The 5,836-nt window shown below is 32.2% G+C and overlaps 1 pseudogene; it reads left to right on the top strand.

Moving 5' to 3' along the window:
• The first annotated feature begins 1,369 nt into the window (after positions 1–1,369).
• Positions 1,370–1,469, top strand: LOC122106962 (annotated as a pseudogene).
• Positions 1,470–5,836: the final 4,367 nt, after the last annotated feature.

Genomic DNA, 5,836 nt, shown 5'->3' with positions numbered 1-5,836 from the left:
TCCTGCAGAAAAGTAATACATTTTAGATATCATATCATAAAATTTGGGTATAATCAGTAGGAAGGCTTCCGAAATTGGAGAAAAATATTTTGGAATCAGTGAGTTAAAACAATAAACAGAGCAGCAGAGTAAAGTCCCTTATAGATTAGAGGAAAAGAACAATTTGTTTTTACAATGTGAATTCAGAAGACCAAGAACACTTAGAAGGTATCAAAAGTTTATACCAAAGACATTGCATTGATACTTTTTATATTCAAATGTACATTCTAAACCTTATTATTTATATTCCAATTTATTTATTGTAATAAATATCTATTTATTTGTCAAATTACCAATTAATTCTAGTAAGTTTCACTGTGTGAAATAAAATATTAGCACGTATAAAGATAAAATATGTAACTATATATAATATAAGAAAAAGGCACATGTTTTTCAATGTACTGTTGTGGTTAGGGTATCAAAGGCAACTGTGTTTTAAAGTATTATTCCATTATTTCTACCTCAGTGTTGGTAGAGTTGGACCTAAAGCTTTACCATTTGTAGATTTACAGCCTAGAGGCAAGAGGAAACAATGTGATAAACATTACCAATTTAAGGCCTAATATCAAGGAGAAACATATAGACTTCTCTTGTAACTATGAAAATATTGGGTGAAAGAAAGGCAGTAGTGTAAATTCCTGCCTGGTTGGATGGTAGACTGGCCAGGACATTAGGTAATCATGCATGTCAAAACTTTTTTACCTTCTTGGCTTTAGCTACTTTTGAAATATTAGGTATAAGAAACAATTATATTTTGATAAAATACCTTCTAGTCTTAAAAAAAAAAAAAAAGATTCTGTCTTAATTGTTCATCTCTCTATGGTCCTTTATAACTAAGATTAGTTTTGTTCCAGTAAGACAATCTATGCTGTCAGGGTAAGATATTCTGGTTGGTCTGTTGCTACATGGAAGAAGAGTAAAGGGTCAGGTAGACATTTGTGCCAGTAAGACCTCATTTAGGAATTTTAAGCTGCAGAAGTTTAGAAGGAGCTCTTAAGCAAGGCTTGCTTTGAATCCATTAGCTCCACAAAGCTAACTCAGTTGATAAATAAGTACTTGAAAAGCTATCACCTGTGGATCTAGCTATAAAGGCTTCAAAGTATGATCAAATTTAAAATGAAAAAGACTTAAAATAGTCATTGACAAAAAAATTGCAAATGTGAGCAATCGACCAAACAATATGTTTTTTCCAATATACACAGAATTTTAGAGAAGTAAGATCAATAGCATTTTTAGGAACAATAAGGTTTCCTGGTTACAAAAAGTCAACTAAGGATATATGCCTTTATAAAGATTGCATCATTAACTACTTAACTTTACAGGATACTACATGCTTCAGCAGCACATTTACCCAAATTACAACAATATAGAGATTATCATGGCACTTGCACAAGGATGATATGAAAATTTGTGAAGTATTCCATATTTTTCATTCTTCAGATGTAAGAAATGAAAAAGTTATTAAAAAATTGATTACAAAAATACAAGTCATTATGTCAAAAATGAACTTTACAACTTTGGTGCGGGGAGGAGGGTTGTGAGGAGAATTGAGTGGGGGGGGGCAGAGGGAGGATGGGAAGGGATGGGAAGGGGAAACAAAGGAGGAGGCTACAATGCTTGATAAGAAATTTACTCATTATCTTGCCCATGTAATTGTAACCCCTCTGTACAGTATTTTCACAATAAAAAACTAAAAAAATACAAATGTAACAACACATATAATTCATTGAACTGAAAGTTAGTTAGACATCAGTGTATTAAATCCTCACCTTAGAAAGGCCTTTATATAGCATAATCTTTACAAAACTTTTGAAAGTAGATAACATTGTCGTTTTATCCCAAAGAAGTAAAATACTATAAGGACTTAGGTAAAAAAGGAATCTTAAAGTTTTTCTATATGGAATGCTATCTGAAATAACACAATTATTAATGAACCTATATATTATAAAACAATGTAGAATTCAAAGTATTATATCTAGGAGAGAATGAAATAGATTATGGACATTATACAAACAAAATACAGATTATTTTAAAATATACTTTTTTCAGACAAGCATCAGAAATATTTTCAGTTTCTGTACTACTCATTTCAACAGATAAGTTAAAATGATTTCTGATTTAAAAAATCACAAACTCTGCAGAAATCATTATAGATGTATACAAACAATTCTTGAATACAATTTGACATCAAAGTCAGGCAATTCACTTGAAGAATACCATTGAATCGATGAATTTTTAAAGTAAGATATGGCCGTTGCTCTGTATTGTGAAAATATTTTGTACAGACACAAAGATGGATTGGCATTTTTGAAAATTAAGAAACTTAACCAAACCATTATGACTTAGGAGAACAATTTTTACAGCCTTCCATAACTTCAACGAGGTAGTGATACGTATTTTTTCTTTTGGCAATATTAAATGCAGTTTCTTTCAAGTTGTGCTTCAGACCTTGTTTGATATAATGCTTCAATAGAAGGAGATCCAGCACATCTTTGCTATTTCTATTCCAAGCAGCAAGATGCAAGGGGGTTAAGAGAACTTTAGTTTGGGCATTGGTATCTACATAGTGATGAACTAAGAAAGAAGCCACTCTTGTATTATTCAACATATAAGCACTGAGCAGGGGTGTCCAGCCATTCACAGTAATTTCATGAATATCTGCCTTGAGCTACCAACTCATGTAGGATTCCTGATGAAGAGAGGTATACTCATCATCATCCCTAGTATTCACATGAGTGGCCTTTTTGGAAAGTAGTCTCTGCACTGTAGTAAGCCGATTACATTCAGCAGCCCACAGAAAAATTTGCTTGAATACGTCTCCACTTTTTTTTGCAAATGATACCATTCCTCACTTTTTTATCTTTTTCCTTGTCTTCATCAGAGTTGCCTAACCAGAGACACTGAGTACCAGTGGGAATCAGGTACACATGTATTCCCCAATAGTTCACGTTGGTTGAACTGCTCAGAAAAATCCAGTGAATTTTCTACATCTGTTATTTCACCATGATTTTTTTCTCTTTTTCCATTTTTACTATTCGAAATTATTCTAACTGGAGAGTAGGGAATTGATAGAGAGCAGAGGAAATGTTTTCCTCCATATTGAAAGGTACAGACTGAAAATGAGGACCAGTGGTGTCTTCATGTGCAGCTTATTCTAGGAATGAGAAAATATGAAATAATGCCTTCTATGTAAATGATTTGGGGAATGGCAGAGCAGAAAGTGAAATGATGCAACCAAAAATATAAAAGCAAGATAAATTAGGATAATTATGGAGCAGTCATATTATCTATGAGAACCATGAAAGGGAGAGAGGAAGAGAGAGACAGATGTGCAATGACCTAGCTAGCCACAAAATCCAGGCCTCGGATCAATTTATAGAGAAAACAATTTTATTTTTTAAAAGAGATGGAAATAGAATTTATGTATTTACTTGAAATTAGTAAATACACTTTTAATAGCCTACATAAAGAGACATAGCTTTGACCAAATTACAGACAAGGATCTAAATCCCTGATAATTCTAGTAACAGATCTGACTGAAATCAGTTGAATATCACTATTCCTGTAGAGTGAAGGAATAGGTCCAGGCTAGGAAAGCAGCTAGAGAAGGCAGACCGATTGTATCTGGGACAAAACTTTGTGGAAAATGGTATCAAGGATTAATTACTAGTGATCCACTTGCACTGGAAGTGTGAATCTGAACTATTGCTTGCTGATTATGAACTATTGCTTTAATCATTATATGTTCCAAGAAGAAAAGGTGAGATTTAATTGATAGCAAAGGATTAGTAATACACTTTGACTTCTCATTAAGGACCTTCAACCATCAAATCACATGAAGTCAATAGACAGGCCTACTTTTTTAGATGAAAACAGGTGTCTTTAAAAACAAGGTAATTAAGTATTCCTACAAAAGACTTTTTTTTACTACTGCATTATACAGTTTTTTTTTCTAATGTTGGGTAACAAATAATGGATCTATTAGAAAACTCTTAAAGCTCATGTGTTCAATAGTGAGTTTTCTTATATCATTGTATTTTTGTTCATGGTTTTAAGAAGAAATTTACTACCTTAAATTTCTGACAGGACAATATCATCACTGTACAACTTGTTTCTAGACTCTAAGTTTTAAATTACTATCTAAGTATGTGCATTAGATAGCTATAGAGGAAAATCTAGAAGCCACACTGGTGGCTCATGTGTTTATCCTAGCTAATCAGAAAGATGAAATCTGAGGATTGTGGTTTGAAACCATACCAAGCTAAAAACATCCATTAGATTCTGATTTGAAAGTAACCAGCAAAAGCTAGAAATGGAGCTGTGGGACAAGCAGTAAAATTCTAGGCTTGAGAAAACTAAAACAAAAAAACAACAAATTCTGGGACAGAACCAGGTCCTGAATTCAAGGCTAGTATTAGCACAAAACAAATGAATGAATGAATGAATTAAAATAAATTAAGTGGTCACATGTGGCGAGGCAAGTAAAATGTAACATCCATAGTGACTGGATTGTGTATTATTTTGTAATAAGGCAAATTAATGTTTGTCCAAATCACTAATATTTTATTTGTACTTTTTTGTATTAAACCCTGAATTTAGCATGCATATATATGTGTGTACATGTGCACACATGTGTGTATGTGTATATGTGTGAGTGTGCTGTTGCAATGTTGCTTGCCAATGTGGACAGGGTGAGGCTGAAAAGAGCTAACTGTGAAAAGAGCTAACTGTGTTATCAGTGTTTTGTCATGTCATTTCTGTGGAGCCACTCTTCTGTACATTTTATTTTCAAATAATAACATCATCATAATCAAAGCATATACAACATTAAGTTAGATAAAAGAGACCAATTTCAGCTCTTATTATATGTTAGGTAAGAAGATGCAGATATAATTAGGTAGTAAGTTAGTGCTATAAGATGACTGTCAGTACAAAATATGTATTTGACCTCTTAATTCGTTATACTTTTAAGATATACTAATGGAGTGAGTTTGACCTACTTGACCAAACAGGTATTACTCTCGGGTTATTCCCATGAAACACAAGGTGGATAAACTCTTTCCAGATTTCTGTTGAAAATAACTTTCTTTGTAACATCATATCTATTCTCACTAAGATAATCAACCCTGTATTTATTAGGTTTGAATATCCCATCAAATTGACTGAAAATCAGTATTGTGGATATGCTTGTTAGATATACCTTTCAAAAACAGACAAACAAAAAGCCTGTGTCACCTCCAGATTGTGGATGCATTTGAAGTTGTTTTGTACATGCAATTGGACCTTCACTAATGGCTCTTTTGTGGGAGTAACTATCACAACTTTAACAAATAAGGCTTTTCGAATATCTTTTCCAATATATATAACAACCCAAAGCGAGTCTTGCAATTTCTGAAAAGCCTTTGAATATTTCAGTATTATTTCAGTTCATTGACTATAGAGCTAAAGACATTTCTGAAATAAATATTGTTAAGATCTGAAGATGTAAGTGGGTATATAGGCTTTTTTATCTATCATTTTATGAAAACCCAGTTTTTATGAAAGTAAATGAAATTGAATAAAAGTGAATTTGGTAAGCTAATTATTAGTATAATTTTGTTTTCTAGTAACAGTTTTTTGAATGTAGATGATGCAGTTAAATTATTTCCTTTGTGGATCTGTACTTCAGTTAGTTTCATACTCTTTATAATTATAAGAGCGAATTTATAGAAAAATAAAGGTATTTGAAAATGATTAGGATTAATCTTGTGTTTTGTGTCCTACTTTCAAGAAAATGAGTTGTTTTCAAGTGTTAATA

This window comes from Dipodomys spectabilis, unplaced genomic scaffold (genome assembly GCF_019054845.1).
Source record: "Dipodomys spectabilis isolate Male_0828 unplaced genomic scaffold, ASM1905484v1 ptg000044l, whole genome shotgun sequence".
NCBI classification, from domain to species: Eukaryota; Metazoa; Chordata; class Mammalia; order Rodentia; family Heteromyidae; genus Dipodomys; species Dipodomys spectabilis.
Note: the sequence above shows the minus strand (reverse complement) of the source record. Positions and strands in the feature narration are given on the sequence as shown.